The 18300-nt window shown below is 51.2% G+C and overlaps 2 non-coding genes across 2 annotated transcripts; both read right to left on the reverse strand.

Moving 5' to 3' along the window:
* Positions 1-7513: 7513 nt before the first annotated feature.
* On the reverse strand, positions 7514-7587 carry TRNAK-CUU (transfer RNA lysine (anticodon CUU)). The gene has a single exon. It is a non-coding gene; the product is annotated as a tRNA-Lys (tRNA).
* A 4784-nt stretch (positions 7588-12371) lies between these two features.
* TRNAK-CUU (transfer RNA lysine (anticodon CUU)) lies at positions 12372-12445 on the reverse strand. The gene has a single exon. It is a non-coding gene; the product is annotated as a tRNA-Lys (tRNA).
* Between the last annotated feature and the right edge of the window lie 5855 nt (positions 12446-18300).

Below are 18300 nucleotides of genomic sequence, written 5' to 3' on the forward strand. Positions count from 1 at the left end.
GCGTCGCACCACCACCGGGTGGGCTCGAACCTCCAACCTTTCGGTTGACAGGCGATCGCGCTAGCCATTTGCGCCACGGAGACAGCCGTGCACCACTCTCACCACCGTCAGAACATTTCTTCAGAGCTATCAGCCCAAAGAAAAAAAAAGCGCCGCACCACCACCGGGTTGGCTCGAACCTCCAACCTTTCGGTTAACAGCCGATCGCGCTAGCCAATTGCGCCACGGAGACAGTCGTGCCCCACTTTCACCAACATCAGAACATATCTTCAAAGCTATCAGCGAAAAGAAAAAAGCAACACACCACTCCCGAGAGGGCTCGAAACTCCAACCTTTCGGTTAACAGCCGATCACGCTAGCCAATTGCGCCACGGAGGCAGTTCTGCTCCACTCTCACCACCATCAGAACATATCTTCAAAGCTATCAGCCCAAAAAAAAGCGCCGCACCACCACCGGGTGGGCTCGAAGCTCCAACCTTTCGGTTAACAGCCGATCGCGCTAGCCAATTTCGCCACGGAGACAGTCGTGCTCCACTCTCACCACCATCAGAACATATTTTCAAAGCTATCAGCGCAAAGAAAAAAGCAAAACACCACTCCCGGGGGGGCTCGAACCTCCAACGTTTTGGTTAACAGCCGATCGCGCTAGCCAATTGCGCCACGGAGACAGTCCTGCTCCACTCTCACCACTATCAGAACATATCTTCAAAGCTATCAGCCCAAAGAAAAAAAAGCGCCGCACCACCACCGGGTGGGCTCGAACCTCCAACCTTTCGGTTAAAAGCCGATCGCGCTAGCCAATTGCGCCACGGAGACAGTCGTGCTCCACTCTCACCACCATCAGTACATATCTTCAGAGCTATCAGCCCAAAGAAAAAAAAGCGCCGCACCACCACCGGGTGGGCTCGAACCTCCAACCTTTCGGTTAACAGCCGATCGCGCTAGCCAACTGCGCCACGGAGACAGTCGTGCCCCACTTTCACCAACATCAGAACATATCTTCAAAGCTATCAGCGAAAAGAAAAAAGCAACACACCACTCCCGAGAGGGCTCGAAACTCCAACCTTTCGGTTAACAGCCGATCGCGCTAGCCAATTGCACCACGGAGACAGTTCTGCTCCACTCTCACCACCATCAGAACATATATTCAAAGCTATCAGCCCAAAGAAAAAAAAGCGCCGCACCACCACCGGGTGGGCTCGAAACTCCAACCTTTCGGTTAACAGCCGATCACGCTAGCCAATTGCGCCACGGAGACAGTCCTGCTCCACACTCACCACCATCAGAACATATCTTCAAAGCTATCAGCGAAAAGAAAAAAGCAACACACCACTCCCGAGAGGGCTCGAAACTCCAACCTTTCGGTTAACAGCCGATCGCGCTAGCCAATTGCGCCACGGAGACACTCCTGCTCCACTCTCACCACCATCAGAACATATCTTCAAAGCTATCAGCCCAAAGAAAAAAAAGCGCCGCACCACCACCGGGTGGGCTCGAAACTCCAACTTTTCGGTTAACAGCCGATCGCGCTAGCCAACTCCGCCACGGAGACGGTCGTGCTCCGCTCTCACCACCATCAGAACATATATTCAAAGCTATCAGCGCAAAGAAAAAAGCAACACACCACTCCCGGGAGGGCTCGAAACTCCAACCTATCGGTTAACAGCCGATCGCGCTAGCCAATTGCGCCACGGAGACAGTCCTGCTCCTCTCTCACCACCATCAGAACATATCTTCAAAGCTATCAGCCCAAAGAAAAAAAAAGCGCCGCACCACCACCGGGTGGGCTCGAAACTCCACCCTTTCCGTTAACAGCCGATCACGCTAGTTAATTGCGCCACGGAGACAGTCCTGCTCCACTCTCACCACCATCAGAACATATCTTCAAATCTATCAGCCTAAAGAAAAAAAAGCGACGCACCACCACCGGGTGGGCTAGAACTTCCAACCTTTTGGTTAACAGCCGATCGCGCTAGCCATTCGCGCCACGGAGACAGTCCTGCTCCACTCTCATCACCATCAGAACATATCTTGAAAGCTATCAGCCCTAAGAAAAAAAAGTGCCGCACCACCACCGGGTGGGCTCGAAACTGCAACCTTTCGGTTAACAGCCAAACGCGCTATTTAATTGCGCCACGGAGACAGTCGTGCTTTACTTTCACCACCATCAGAACATATCTTCAAAGCTATCAGAGCAAAGAAAAAAGCAACAAAGCACTCCCGGGAGGGCTCGACACTCTAACAATTCGGTTAACAGCCGATCGCGCGAGCCAATTGCGCCACGGAGACAGTCGTGCTCCACACTCACCACCATCAGAACATATCCTCAAAGCTATCAGCGCAAAGAAAAAGCAACGCACCACTCCAGGGAGGGCTCGAACCTCCAACCTTTCGGTTAACAGCCGATCGCGCTAGCCAATTGCGCCACGGAGACAGTAGTGCTCCACTCTCACAACCATCAGAACATATCTTCAAAGCTATCAGCGCAAAGAAAAAAAAGCGCCGCACCACCACCGGGTTGGCTCGAACCTCCAACCTTTCGGTTAACAGCCGATCGCGCTAGCCAATTGCGCCACGGAGACAGTCGTGCCCCACTTTCACCAACATCAGAACATATCTTCAAAGTTATCAGCGAAAAGAAAAAAGCAACACACCACTCCCGAGAGGGCTCGTAATTCCAACCTTTCGGTTAACAGCCGATCGCGCTAGCCAATTGCGCAACGGAGGCAGTTCTGCTCCACTCTCACCACCATCAGAACATATTTTCAAAGCTATCAGCCCAAAGAAAAAAAAGCGCCGCACCACCACCGGGTGGGCTCGAAGCTCCAACCTTTCGGTTAACAACCGATCGTGCTAGCCATTTGCGCCACGGAGACAGTCGTGCTCTACTCTCACCACCATCAGAACATATCTTCAAAGCTATCAGCCCAAAGAAAAAAAGCGCCGCACCACCACCGGGTGGGCGCGAACCTCCAACCATTCGGTTAACAGCCGATCGCGCTAGCCAATTGCGCCACGGAGACAGTCCTGCTCCACTCTCACCACCATCAGAACTTATCTTCAAATCTATCAGCTTAAAGAAAAAAAAGCGCCGCACCACCACCGGGTGGGCTCGAACCTCCAACCTTTCGGTTGACAGCCGATCGCGCTAGCCATTTGCGCCACGGAGACAGTCCTGCTCCACTCTCACCACCGTCAGAACATTTCTTCAGAGCTATCAGCCCAAAGAAAAAAAAAGCGCCGCACCACCACCGGGTGGGCTCGAACCTCCACCCTTTCGGTTAACAGCCGATCTCGCTAGCCAATTGCGCCACGGAGACAGTAGTGCTCCACTCTCACCACCATCAGAACATATCTTCAAAGCTATCAGCGCAAAGAAAAAAGCAAAACACCACTCCCGGGAGGGCTCGAACCTCCAACTTTTCGGTTAACAGCCTATCGCGCTAGCCAATTGCGCCACGGAGACAGTCGTGCTCCACTCTCACCACCATCAGAACATATCTTCAAAGCTATCTGCCCAAAGAAAAAAAAGCGCCGCACCACCACCGGGTGGGCTCGAAACTCCAACTTTTCGGTTAACAGCCGATCGCGCTAGCCAACTGCTCCACGGAGACGGTCGTGCTCCACTCTCACCACCATCAGAACATATCTTCAAAGCTATCAGCGCAAAGAAAAAAGCAACACACCACTCCCGGGAGGGCTCGAAACTCCAACCTATTGGTTAACAGCCCATCGCGCTAGCCAATTGCGCCACGGAGACAGTCCTGCTCCTCTCTCACCACTATCAGAACATATCTTCAAGCTATCAGCCCAAAGAAAAAAAAGCGCCGCACCACCACCGGGTCGGCTCGAAACTCCACCCTTTCTGTTAACAGCCGATCACGCTAGTTAATTGCGCCACGGAGACAGTCCTGCTCCACTCTCACCACCATCAGAACATATCTTCAAATCTATCAGCCTAAAGAAAAAAAGCGACGCACCACCACCGGGTGGGCTAGAACTTCCAACCTTTTGGTTAACAGCCGATCGCGCTAGCCAATCGCGCCACGGAGACAGTCCTGCTCCACTCTCATCACCATCAGAACATATCTTGAAAGCTATCAGCCCAAAGAAAAAAAGTGCCGCACCACCACCGGGTGGGCTCGAAACTCCAACCTTTCGGTTAACAGCCGAACGCGCTATTTAATTGCGCCACGGAGACAGTCGTGCTTTACGTTCACCACCATCAGAACATATCTTCAAAGCTATCAGAGCAAAGAAAAAAGCAACAAAGCACTCCCGGGAGGGCTCGAAACTCTAACAATTCGGTTAACAGCCGATCGCGCTAGCCAATTGCGCCACGGAGACAGTCGTGCTCCACACTCACCACCATCAGAACATATCCTCAAAGCTATCAGCGCAAAGAAAAAAGCAACACACCACTCCCGGGAGGGCTCGAACCTCCAACCTTTCGGTTAACAGCCAATCGCGCTAGCCAATTGCGCCACGGAGACAGTCCTGCTCCACTCTCACCACCATCAGAACATATCTTCAAAGCTATCAGCCCAAAGAAAAAAAAGCGCCAAACCACCACCGGGATGCCTCGAACCTCCAACCTTTCGGTTAACAGCCGATCGCGCCAGCCAATTGCGCCACGGAGACAGTCGTGCTCCACTCTCACCACCATCAGTACATATCTTCAAAGCTATGAGCCCAAAGAAAAAAAAGCGCCGCACCACCACCGGGTGGGCTCGAACCTCCAACCTTTCGGTTAACAGCCGATCGCGCTAGCCAATTGCGCGACGGAGACAGTCGTGCTCCACTCTCACCACCTTCAGAACATATCTTCAAAGCTATCAGCGCAAAGAAAAAAGCAACACACCACTCCCGAGAGGGCACGAACCTCAAACTTTTCGGTTAACAGCCGATCGCGCTAGCCAATTGCGCCACGGAGGCAGTCCTGCTCCACTCTCACCACCATCAGAACATATCTTCAAAGCTATCAGCCAAAAGAAAAAAAAAGCGCCGCACCACCACCGGGTTGGCTCGAACCTCCAACCTTTTTCTTAACAGCCGATCGCGCTAGCCAATTGCGCCACGGAGACAGTCGTGCCCCACTTTCACCAACATCAGAACATATCTTCAAAGCTATCAGCGAAAAGAAAAAAGCAACACACCACTCCCGAGAGGGCTCGAAATTCGAACGTTTCGGTTAACAGCCGATCGCGCTAGCCAATTGCGCCACGGAGGCAGTTCTGCTCCACTCTCACCACCATCAGAACATATCTTCAAAGCTATCAGCCCAAAGAAAAAAAAGCGCCGCACCACCACCGGGTGGGCTCGAAGCTCCAACCTTTCGGTTAACAGCCGATCGCGCTAGCCAATTGCGCCACGGAGACAGTCCTGCTCCACTCTCACCACCATCAGAACATATCTTCAAAGCTATCAGCCCAAAGAAAAAAAAGCGCCGCATCACCACCGGGAGGGCTCGAACCTCCAACCTTTCGGTTAACAGCCGATCGCGCCAGCCAATTGCGCCACGGAGACAGTCGTGCTCCACTCTCACCACCATCAGTACATATCTTAAAAGCTATCAGCCCAAAGAAAAAAAGCGCCGCACCACCACCGGGTGGGCGCGAACCTCCAACCATTCGGTTAACAGCCGATCGCGCTAGCCAATTGCGCCACGGAGACAGTCCTGCTCCACTCTCACCACCATCAGAACATATCTTCAAAGCTATCAGCCCAAAGAAAAAAAAAGCGCCGCACCACCACCGGGTGGGCTCGAAACTCCACCCTTTCCGTTAACAGCCGATCACGCTAGTTAATTGCGCCACGGAGACAGTCCCGCTCCACTCTCACCACCATCAGAACATATCTTCAAATCTATCAGCCTAAAGAAAAAAAGCGACGCATCACCACCGGGTGGGCTAGAACTTCCAACCTTTTGGTTAACAGCCGATCGCGCTAGCCAATCGCGCCACGGAGACAGTCCTGCTCCACTCTCATCACCATCAGAACATATCTTGAAAGCTATCAGCCCAAAGAAAAAAAATGTGCCGCACCACCACCGGGTGGGCTCGAAACTCCAACCTTTCGGTTAACAGCCGAACGCGCTATCCAATTGCGCCACGGAGACAGTCGTGCTTTACTTTCACCACCATCAGAACATATCTTCAAAGCTATCAGAGCAAAGAAAGAAGCAACAAAGCACTCCCGGGAGGGCTAGAAACTCTAACAATTCGGTTAACAGCCGATCGCGCTAGCCAATTGCGCCACGGAGACAGTCGTGCTCCGCACTCACCACCATCAGAACATATCGTCAAAGCTATCAGCGCAAAGAAAAAAGCAACACACCACTCCCGGGAGGGCTCGAACCTCCAACCTTTCGGTTAACAGCCGATCGCGCTAGCCAATTGCGCCACGGAGACAGTAGTGCTCCACTCTCACCACCATCAGAACATATCCTCAAAGCTATTAGCGCAAAGAAAAAAAGCAAAACACCACTCCCGGAAGGGCTCGAACCTCCAAATTTTGGTTAACAGCCGATCGCGCTAGCCAATTGCGCCACGGAGACAGTCCTGCTCCACTCTCACCACCATCAGAACATATCTTCAAAGCTATCAGCCCAAAGAAAAAAAAGCGCCGCACCACCACCGGGTGGGCTCGAAGCTCCAACCTTTCGGTTAACAGCCGATCGCGCCAGCCAATAGCGCCACGGAGACAGTCGTGCTCCACTCTCACCACCATTAGTACATATCTTAAAAGCTATCAGCCCAAAGAAAAAAAGCGCCGCACCACCACCGCGTGGGCGCGAACCTCCAACCTTTCGGTTAACAGCCGATCGTGCTAGCCAATTGCGCCACGGAGACAGTCGTGCTCCACTCTCACCACCATCAGAACATATCTTCAAAGCTATCAGCGCAAAGAAAAAAGCAAAACACCACTCCCGGGAGGGCTCGAACCTCCAACTTTTTGGTTAACAGCCGATCGCGCTAGCCAATTGCGCCACGGAGGCAGTTCTGCTCCACTCTCACCACCATCAGAAAATATCTTCAAAGCTATCAGCCGAAAGAAAAAAAAGCGCCGCACCACCACCGGGTGGGCTCGAAGCTCCAACCTTTCGGTTAACAGCCGATCGCGCTAGCCAATTGCGCCACGGAGACAGTCGTGCTCCACTCTCACCACCATCAGAACATATCTTCAAAGCTATCAGCGCAAAGAAAAAAGCAAAACACCACTCCCGGGGGGGCTCGAACCTCCAACTTTTTGGTTAACAGCCGATCGCGCTAGCCAATTGCGCCACGGAGACAGTCCTGCTCCACTCTCACCACCATCAGAACATATCTTCAAAGCTATCAGCCCAAAGAAAAAAAAGCGCCGCACCACCACCGGGTGGGCTCGAACCTCCAACCTTTCGGTTAACAGCCGATCGCGCTAGCCAATTGCGCCACGGAGACAGTCGTGCTCCACTCTCACCACCATCAGTACATATCTTCAGAGCTATCAGCCCAAAGAAAAAAAAGCGCCGCACCACCACCGGGTGGGCTCGAACCTCCAACCTATCGGTTAAGAGCCGATCGCGCTAGCCAACTGCGCCACGGAGACAGTCGTGCCCCACTTTCACCAACATCAGAACATATCTTCAAAGCTATCTGCGAAAAGAAAAAAGCAACACACCACTCCCGAGAGGGCTCGAAACTCCAACCTTTCGGTTAACAGCCGATCGCGCTGGCCAATTGCACCACGGAGACAGTTCTGCTCCACTCTCACCACCATCAGAACATATATTCAAAGCTATCAGCCCAAAGAAAAACAAGCGCCGCACCACCACCGGGTGGGCTCGAAACTCCAACTTTTCGGTTAACAGCCGATCGCGCTAGCCAACTGCGCCACGGAGACGGTCGTGCTCTACTCTCACCAACATCAGAACATATCTTCAAAGCTATCAGCGCAAAGAAAAAAGCAACACACCACTCCCGGGAGGGCTCGAAACTCCAAGCTATCGGTTAACAGCCGATCGCGCTAGCCTATTGCGCCACGGAGACAGTCCTGCTCCTCTCTCACCACCATCAGAACATATCTTCAAAGCTATCAGCCCAAAGAAAAAAAAAGCGCCGCACCACCACCGGGTGGGCTCGAAACTCCACCCTTTCCGTTAACAGCCGATCACGCTAGTTAATTGCGCCACGGAGACAGTCCTGCTCCACTCTCACCACCATCAGAACATATCTTCAAATCTATCAGCCTAAAGAAAAAAAGCGACGCATCACCACCGGGTGGGCTAGAACTTCCAACCTTTTGGTTAACAGCCGATCGCGCTAGCCAATCGCGCCACGGAGACAGTCCTGCTCCACTCTCATCACCATCAGAACATATCTTGAAAGCTATCAGCCCAAAGAAAAAAAATGTGCCGCACCACCACCGGGTGGGCTCGAAACTCCAACCTTTCGGTTAACAGCCGAACGCGCTATCCAATTGCGCCACGGAGACAGTCGTGCTTTACTTTCACCACCATCAGAACATATCTTCAAAGCTATCAGAGCAAAGAAAGAAGCAACAAAGCACTCCCGGGAGGGCTAGAAACTCTAACAATTCGGTTAACAGCCGATCGCGCTAGCCAATTGCGCCACGGAGACAGTCGTGCTCCGCACTCACCACCATCAGAACATATCGTCAAAGCTATCAGCGCAAAGAAAAAAGCAACACACCACTCCCGGGAGGGCTCGAACCTCCAACCTTTCGGTTAACAGCCGATCGCGCTAGCCAATTGCGCCACGGAGACAGTAGTGCTCCACTCTCACCACCATCAGAACATATCCTCAAAGCTATTAGCGCAAAGAAAAAAGCAAAACACCACTCCCGGAAGGGCTCGAACCTCCAAATTTTGGTTAACAGCCGATCGCGCTAGCCAATTGCGCCACGGAGACAGTCCTGCTCCACTCTCACCACCATCAGAACATATCTTCAAAGCTATCAGCCCAAAGAAAAAAAAGCGCCGCACCACCTCCGGGTGGGCTCGAAGCTCCAACCTTTCGGTTAACAGCCGATCGCGCTAGCCAATTGCGTCACGGAGACAGTCGTGCTCCACTCTCACCACCATCAGAACATATCTTCAAAGCTATCAGCGCAAAGAAAAAAGCAAAACACCACTCCCGGGAGGCTCGAACCTCCAACTTTTTGGTAAACAGCCGATCGCGCTAGCCAATTGCGCCACGGAGACAGTCCTGTTCCACTCTCACCACCATCAGAACATATCTTCAAAGCTATCAGCCCAAAGAAAAAAAAACGCCGCACCACCACCGGGTGGGCTGGAACCTCCAACCTTTCGGTTAACAGCCGATCGCGCTAGCCAATTGCGCCACGGAGACAGTCGTGCTCCACTCTCACCACCATCAGTACATATCTTCAGAGCTATCAGCCCAAAGAAAAAAAAGTGCCGCACCACCACCGGGTGGGCTCGAACCTCCAACCTTTCGGTTAACAGCCGATCGCGCTAGCTAACTGCGCCACGGAGACAGTCGTGCCCCACTTTCACCAACATGAGAACATATCTTCAAAGCTATCTGCGAAAAGAAAAAAGCAACACACCACTCCCGAGAGGGCTCGAAACTCCAACCTTTCGGTTAACAGCCGATCGCGCTAGCCAATTGCACCACGGAGACAGTTCTGCTCTACTCTCACCACCATCAGAACATATATTCAAAGCTATCAGCCCAAAGAAAAAAAAGCGCCGCACCACCACCGGGTGGGCTCGAAACTCCAACCTTTCGGTTAACAGCCGATCACGCTAGCCATTTGCCCCACGGAGACAGTCCTGCACCACTCTCACCACCATCAGAACATATCTTCAAAGCTATCAGCCAAAAGAAAAAAAAAGCGCCGCACCACCACCAGGTTGGCTCGAACCTCCAACCTTTCGGTTAACAGCCGATCGCGCTAGCCAATTGCGCCACGGAGACAGTCGTGCCCCACTTTCACCAACATCAGAACATATCTTCAAAGCTATCAGCGAAAAGAAAAAAGCAACACACCACTCCCGAGAGGGCTCGAAATTCCAACCTTTCGGTTAACAGCCGATCGCGCTAGCCAATTGCGCCACGGAGGCAGTTCTGCTCCACTCTCACCACCATCAGAACATATCTTCAAAGCTATCAGCCCAAAGAAAAAAAGCGCCGCACCACCACCGGGTGGGCTCGAAGCTCCAACCTTTCGGTTAACAGCCGATCGTGCTAGCCAATTGCGCCACGGAGACAGTCGTGCTCCACTCTCACCACCATCAGAACATATCTTCAAAGCTATCAGCGCAAAGAAAAAAGCAAAACACCACTCCCGGGGGGGGGGGCTCGAACCTCCAACGTTTTGAATAACAGCCAATCGCGCTAGCCAATTGCGCCACGGAGACAGTCCTGCTCCACTCTCACCACCATCAGAACATATCTTCAAAGCTATCAGCCCAAAGAAAAAAAAGCGCCGCACCACCACCGGGAGGCCTCGAACCTCCAACCTTTCGGTTAACAGCCGATCGCGCCAGCCAATAGCGCCACGGAGACAGTCGTGCTCCACTCTCACCACCATTAGTACATATCTTAAAAGCTATCAGCCCAAAGAAAAAAAGCGCCGCACCACCACCGCGTGGGCGCGAACCTCCAACCTTTCGGTTAACAGCCGATCGTGCTAGCCAATTGCGCCACGGAGACAGTCGTGCTCCACTCTCACCACCATCAGAACATATCTTCAAAGCTATCAGCGCAAAGAAAAAAGCAAAACACCACTCCCGGGAGGGCTCGAACCTCCAACTTTTTGGTTAACAGCCGATCGCGCTAGCCAATTGCGCCACGGAGGCAGTTCTGCTCCACTCTCACCACCATCAGAAAATATCTTCAAAGCTATCAGCCGAAAGAAAAAAAAGCGCCGCACCACCACCGGGTGGGCTCGAAGCTCCAACCTTTCGGTTAACAGCCGATCGCGCTAGCCAATTGCGCCACGGAGACAGTCGTGCTCCACTCTCACCACCATCAGAACATATCTTCAAAGCTATCAGCGCAAAGAAAAAAGCAAAACACCACTCCCGGGGGGGCTCGAACCTCCAACATTTTGGTTAACAGCCGATCGCGCTAGCCAATTGCGCCACGGAGACAGTTCTGCTCCACTCTCACCACCATCAGAACATATCTTCAAAGCTATCAGCCCAAAGAAAAAAAAGCGCCGCACCACCACCGGGTGGGCTCGAACCTCCAACCTTTCGGTTAACAGCCGATCGCGCTAGCCAATTGCGCCACGGAGACAGTCGTGCTCCACTTTCACCAACATCAGAACATATCTTCAAAGCTATCAGCGAAAAGAAAAAAGCAACACACCACTCCCGAGAGGGCTCGAAATTCCAACCTTTCGGTTAACAGCCGATCGCGCTAGCCAATTGCGCCACGGAGGCAGTTCTGCTCCACTCTCACCACCATCAGAACATATCTTCAAAGCTATCAGCCCAAAGAAAAAAAGCGCCGCACCACCACCGGGTGGGCTCGAAGCTCCAACCTTTCGGTTAACAGCCGATCGTGCTAGCCAATTGCGCCACGGAGACAGTCGTGCTCCACTCTCACCACCATCAGAACATATCTTCAAAGCTATCAGCGCAAAGAAAAAAGCAAAACACCACTCCCGGGGGGGGGCTCGAACCTCCAACGTTTTGGTTAACAGCCAATCGCGCTAGCCAATTGCGCCACGGAGACAGTCCTGCTCCACTCTCACCACCATCAGAACATATCTTCAAAGCTATCAGCCCAAAGAAAAAAAAGCGCCGCACCACCACCGGGAGGCCTCGAACCTCCAACCTTTCGGTTAACAGCCGATCGCGCCAGCCAATAGCGCCACGGAGACAGTCGTGCTCCACTCTCACCACCATTAGTACATATCTTAAAAGCTATCAGCCCAAAGAAAAAAAGCGCCGCACCACCACCGCGTGGGCGCGAACCTCCAACCTTTCGGTTAACAGCCTATCGTGCTAGCCAATTGCGCCACGGAGACAGTCGTGCTCCACTCTCACCACCATCAGAACATATCTTCAAAGCTATCAGCGCAAAGAAAAAAGCAAAACACCACTCCCGGGAGGGCTCGAACCTCCAACTTTTTGGTTAACAGCCGATCGCGCTAGCCAATTGCGCCACGGAGGCAGTTCTGCTCCACTCTCACCACCATCAGAAAATATCTTCAAAGCTATCAGCCGAAAGAAAAAAAAGCGCCGCACCACCACCGGGTGGGCTCGAAGCTCCAACCTTTCGGTTAACAGCCGATCGCGCTAGCCAATTGCGCCACGGAGACAGTCGTGCTCCACTCTCACCACCATCAGTACATATCTTCAGAGCTATCAGCCCAAAGAAAAAAAAGCGCCGCACCACCACCGGGTGGGCTCGAACCTCCAACCTATCGGTTAAGAGCCGATCGCGCTAGCCAACTGCGCCACGGAGACAGTCGTGCCCCACTTTCACCAACATCAGAACATATCTTCAAAGCTATCTGCGAAAAGAAAAAAGCAACACACCACTCCCGAGAGGGCTCGAAACTCCAACCTTTCGGTTAACAGCCGATCGCGCTAGCCAATTGCACCACGGAGACAGTTCTGCTCCACTCTCACCACCATCAGAACATATATTCAAAGCTATCAGCCCAAAGAAAAAAAAGCGCCGCACCACCACCGGGTGGGCTCGAAACTCCAACCTTTCGGTTATCAGCCGATCACGCTAGCCAATTGCGCCACGGAGACAGTGCTGCTCCACACTCACCACCATCAGAACATATCTTCAAAGCTATCAGCGAAAAGAAAAAAGCAACACACCACACCTGAGAGGGCTCGAAACTCCAACCTTTCGGTTAACAGCCAATCGCGCTAGCCAATTGCGCCACGGAGACACTCCTGCTCCACTCTCACCACCATCAGAACATATCTTCAAAGCTATCAGCCCAAAGAAAAACAAGCGCCGCACCACCACCGGGTGGGCTCGAAACTCCAACTTTTCGGTTAACAGCCGATCGCGCTAGCCAACTGCGCCACGGAGACGGTCGTGCTCCACTCTCACCAACATCAGAACATATCTTCAAAGCTATCAGCGCAAAGAAAAAAGCAACACACCACTCCCGGGAGGGCTCGAAACTCCAACCTATCGGTTAACAGCCGATCGCGCTAGCCTATTGCGCCACGGAGACAGTCCTGCTCCTCTCTCACCACCATCAGAACTTATCTTCAAAGCTATCAGCCCAAAGAAAAAAAAAGCGCCGCACCACCACCGGGTGGGCTCGAAACTCCACCCTTTCCGTTAACAGCCGATCACGCTAGTTAATTGCGCCACGGAGACAGTCCTGCTCCACTCTCACCACCATCAGAACATATCTTCAAATCTATCAGCCTAAAGAAAAAAAGCGACGCATCACCACCGGGTGGGCTAGAACTTCCAACCTTTTGGTTAACAGCCGATCGCGCTAGCCAATCGCGCCACGGAGACAGTCCTGCTCCACTCTCATCACCATCAGAACATATCTTGAAAGCTATCAGCCCAAAGAAAAAAAAGTGCCGCACCACCACCGGGTGGGCTCGAAACTCCAACCTTTCGGTTAACAGCCGAACGCGCTATCCAATTGCGCCACGGAGACAGTCGTGCTTTACTTTCACCACCATCAGAACATATCTTCAAAGCTATCAGAGCAAAGAAAGAAGCAACAAAGCACTCCCGGGAGGGCTAGAAACTCTAACAATTCGGTTAACAGCCGATCGCGCTAGCCAATTGCGCCACGGAGACAGTCGTGCTCCGCACTCACCACCATCAGAACATATCGTCAAAGCTATCAGCGCAAAGAAAAAAGCAACACACCACTCCCGGGAGGGCTCGAACCTCCAACCTTTCGGTTAACAGCCGATCGCGCTACCCAATTGCGCCACGGAGACAGTAGTGCTCCACTCTCACCACAATCAGAACATATCCTCAAAGCTATTAGCGCAAAGAAAAAAGCAAAACACCACTCCCGGAAGGGCTCGAACCTCCAAATTTTGGTTAACAGCCGATCGCGCTAGCCAATTGCGCCACGGAGACAGTCCTGCTCCACTCTCACCACCATCAGAACATATCTTCATAGCTATCAGCCCAAAGAAAAAAAAGCGCCGCACCACCACCGGGTGGGCTCGAAGCTCCAACCTTTCGGTTAACAGCCGATCGCGCTAGCCAATTGCGTCACGAAGACAGTCGTGCTCCACTCTCACCACCATCAGAAAATATCTTCAAAGCTATCAGCGCAAAGAAAAAAGCAAAACACCACTCCCGGGAGGCTCGAACCTCCAACTTTTTGGTAAACAGCCGATCGCGCTAGCCAATTGCGCCACGGAGACAGTCCTGTTCCACTCTCACCACCATCAGAACATATCTTCAAAGCTATCAGCCCAAAGAAAAAAAAACGCCGCACCACCACCGGGTGGGCTGGAACCTCCAACCTTTCGGTTAACAGCCGATCGCGCTAGCCAATTGCGCCACGGAGACAGTCGTGCTCCACTCTCACCACCATCAGTACATATCTTCAGAGCTATCAGCCCAAAGAAAAAAAAGTGCCGCACCACCACCGGGTGGGCTCGAACCTCCAACCTTTCGGTTAACAGCCGATCGCGCTAGTTAACTGCGCCACGGAGACAGTCGTGCCCCACTTTCACCAACATGAGAACATATCTTCAAAGCTATCTGCGAAAAGAAAAAAGCAACACACCACTCCCGAGAGGGCTCGAAACTCCAACCTTTCGGTTAACAGCCGATCGCGCTAGCCAATTGCACCACGGAGACAGTTCTGCTCTACTCTCACCACCATCAGAACATATATTCAAAGCTATCAGCCCAAAGAAAAAAAAGCGCCGCACCACCACCGGGTGGGCACGAAACTCCAACCTTTCGGTTAACAGCCGATCACGCTAGCCATTTGCGCCACGGAGACAGTCCTGCTCCACACTCACCACCATCAGAACATATCTTCAAAGCTATCAGCGAAAAGAAAAAAGCAACACACCACTCCTGAGAGGGCTCGAAACTCCAACCTTTCGGTTAACAGCCGATCGCGCTAGCCAATTGCGCCACGGAGACACTCCTGCTCCACTCTCACCACTATCAGAACATATCTTCAAAGCTATCTGCCCAAAGAAAAAAAAGCGCCGCACCACCACCGGGTGGGCTCGAAACTCCAACTTTTCGGTTAACAGCCGATCGCGCTAGCCAACTGCGCCACGGAGACGGTCGTGCTCCACTCTCACCACCATCAGAACATATCTTCAAAGCTATCAGCGCAAAGAAAAAAGCAACACACCACTCCCGGGAGGGCTCGAAACTGCAACCTATCAGTTAACAGCCGATCGCGCTAGCCAATTGCGCCACGGAAACAGTCCTGCTCCACTCTCACCACCATCAGAACATATATTCAAAGCTATCAGCCCAAAGAAAAAAAAGCGCCGCACCACCACCGGGTGGGCTCGAAACTCCAACCTTGCGGTTATCAGCCGATCACGCTAGCCAATTGCGCCACGGAGACAGTGCTGCTCCACACTCACCACCATCAGAACATATCTTCAAAGCTATCAGCGAAAAGAAAAAAGCAACACACCACACCTGAGAGGGCTCGAAACTCCAACCTTTCGGTTAACAGCCAATCGCGCTAGCCAATTGCGCCACGGAGACACTCCTGCTCCACTCTCACCACCATCAGAACATATCTTCAAAGCTATCAGCCCAAAGAAAAACAAGCGCCGCACCACCACCGGGTGGGCTCGAAACTCCAACTTTTCGGTTAACAGCCGATCGCGCTAGCCAACTGCGCCACGGAGACGGTCGTGCTCCACTCTCACCACCATCAGAACATATCTTCAAAGCTATCAGCGCAAAGAAAAAAGCAACACACCACTCCCGGGAGGGCTCGAAACTCCAACCTATCGGTTAACAGCCGATCGCGCTAGCCAATTGCGCCACGGAGACAGTCCTGCTCCACTCTCACCACCATCAGAACATATCTTCAAATCTATCAGCCTAAAGAAAAAAAAGCGACGCATCACCACCGGGTGAGCTAGAACTTCCAACCTTTTGGTTAACAGCCGATCGCGCCACGGAGACAGTCCTGCTCCACTCTAATCACCATCAGAAGATATCTTGAAAGCTATCAGCCCAAAGAAAAAAAAGTGCCGCACCTCCACCGGGTGGGCTCGAAACTCCAACCTTTCGGTTAACAGCCGAACGCGCTATCCAATTGCGCCACGGAGACAGTCGTGCTTTACTTTCACCACCATCAGAACATATCTTCAAAGCTATCAGAGCAAAGAAAAAAGCAACAAAGCACTCCCGGGAGGGCTCGAAACTCTAACAATTCGGTTAACAGCCGATCGCGCTAGCCAATTGCGCCACGGAGACTTTTTTTTTTTTCTTTATTGCCGGCTTCGCACAAAAGAAATACAATTTACGATCACATTTAAACAAGTTTAAAAAAAATACCAGCCTGGCTGTGACTGGTTTCATTTAAAACTGCTTCATTGTAGCCAACACATTCAACAACGGCACCCATTCGGGTCTTTCTTCTCTGGAAGATAACACGTCTCTTATGTATACAATACTTTCCGTGAAGTATTCATGCAAAACCGAAAGTTGGGCGAGTTGGTGACAGTTCATGATTACAAATAAGCAGCGCACGACGTTTTACAAAAGAGAGACGAAAGGGACACCGCTGCGGTGTCCCTTTCGTCTCTCTTTTGTAAAACGTCGTGCGCTGCTTATTTGTAATCATGAAGTATTCATGCGCACATCGGGCATCTTTATCTACGTGTCTTACCGCCATTCTAGTTCGCCACACGCTGTGAAGCACAAGCAACATAAACATATCATAAGGCACACCATCCTCATTTTCTACAGCCAAGAATCTAATACCGTGTGGTGTGATAGGCAAGTCCTTTTTCAAAGTACGCTGCAGAATGTCCCACAGAAAAACAGCATCCCAGCAATCAAGAAAAATGTGGTTGACAGTCTCGGGTTTCTTACAGATAAGGCAGTCCATCGACCACGGAACAAAGAAACCCTTTTCTTGTAACCATGGTTTTACGGGCAATGTTCCGCTGTGCAGCTGAAAAAAAAATGTCTTTGCACTTGCGCGTACGGTCATCATTTTCACTCTCTTCAATACGTCACGTTCAGCACCAGCCTGGTATACTGATCTGTAGATAGGCTGAGGCAGCATTACGTCACGTAAATCTCTGTAAAGACGTTTTCTCTTTACAACAGATAAATATTCCATTGAAAATCTCACTTTCAGTATTTCATATGCCATTATAACTTCTCTTAAATATCCGCGTAGGTTACATTTCACAGGCATACTTGATACCACATAATCAGGAATCTTATTAGAAAGTACAATTTGTAGAAATGTTCTCACAAACGGATTACATTGGTCGCGTAAAAAAATATATCTAGACACAATTTGCTTGAGGAAGAGGTGAGCCAATCCTAAACCACCATTTCTTAGTGAATGAAATAAGTTTGTTCGACTCGTACGCTCCCAAACCGACCCCCAAACAAACACAGCTAAGACTCGATGCAATTTCTGCACATTTGCTCTTGACATAAATAGGAACTGCAGAACATACCATACTTTGCAAACAATGAACCAATTGCATGCAGTCGCTCTAGAAAACATAGAAAGTTCCCTACCACCCCAGTTTCTTGTCCTCTCACGAGTGCTCTCACATACCTCTTTCCAGTAATCATCCGTGTTTTTATAATGCTGGAGGGGTACTCCGAGATACTTCGTCGGTACAAGTGACCAGTTCATATTTGCAAAGTTTTGTGGGGTGGTCTCCCAAGAACCATGCCACAAGCCTAGGCATTTGTCCCAGTTTACTGCACTGCCTGTCATCTTGCAAAAATAGGCCACATGACGTATCACTTCACTGACACTTTCCTTATCGCTACAAAACACGGCGATATCGTCAGCATATGTTAGCATTTTAACTTCACTGTTCATTAGCTGATACCCTTTTATTGTTTCATTGCTAATAATCTTCATGCAGAAAGGTTCCATATATATTGCAAATAATAAAGCCGAAATGGGATCACCTTGCCGCACACCGTTTGTCACTTGAAAGCTTTCAGTAAGTCGCCCATTAATTACAATACTCGTAAAGCACTCTCTATAGGCCATTTTTACCCCTTCCAAAATGACAGACCCTACATTAACATATTCTAATATCAAAAAAAGGATATCATGATTTACACGGTCAAAGGCTTTTTCCAGATCTAATTGCAACATTGCAACCTTGCCACC

Source organism: Rhipicephalus microplus, chromosome 4 (genome assembly GCF_043290135.1).
Source record: "Rhipicephalus microplus isolate Deutch F79 chromosome 4, USDA_Rmic, whole genome shotgun sequence".
In the NCBI taxonomy this organism is placed as follows: domain Eukaryota; kingdom Metazoa; phylum Arthropoda; class Arachnida; order Ixodida; family Ixodidae; genus Rhipicephalus; species Rhipicephalus microplus.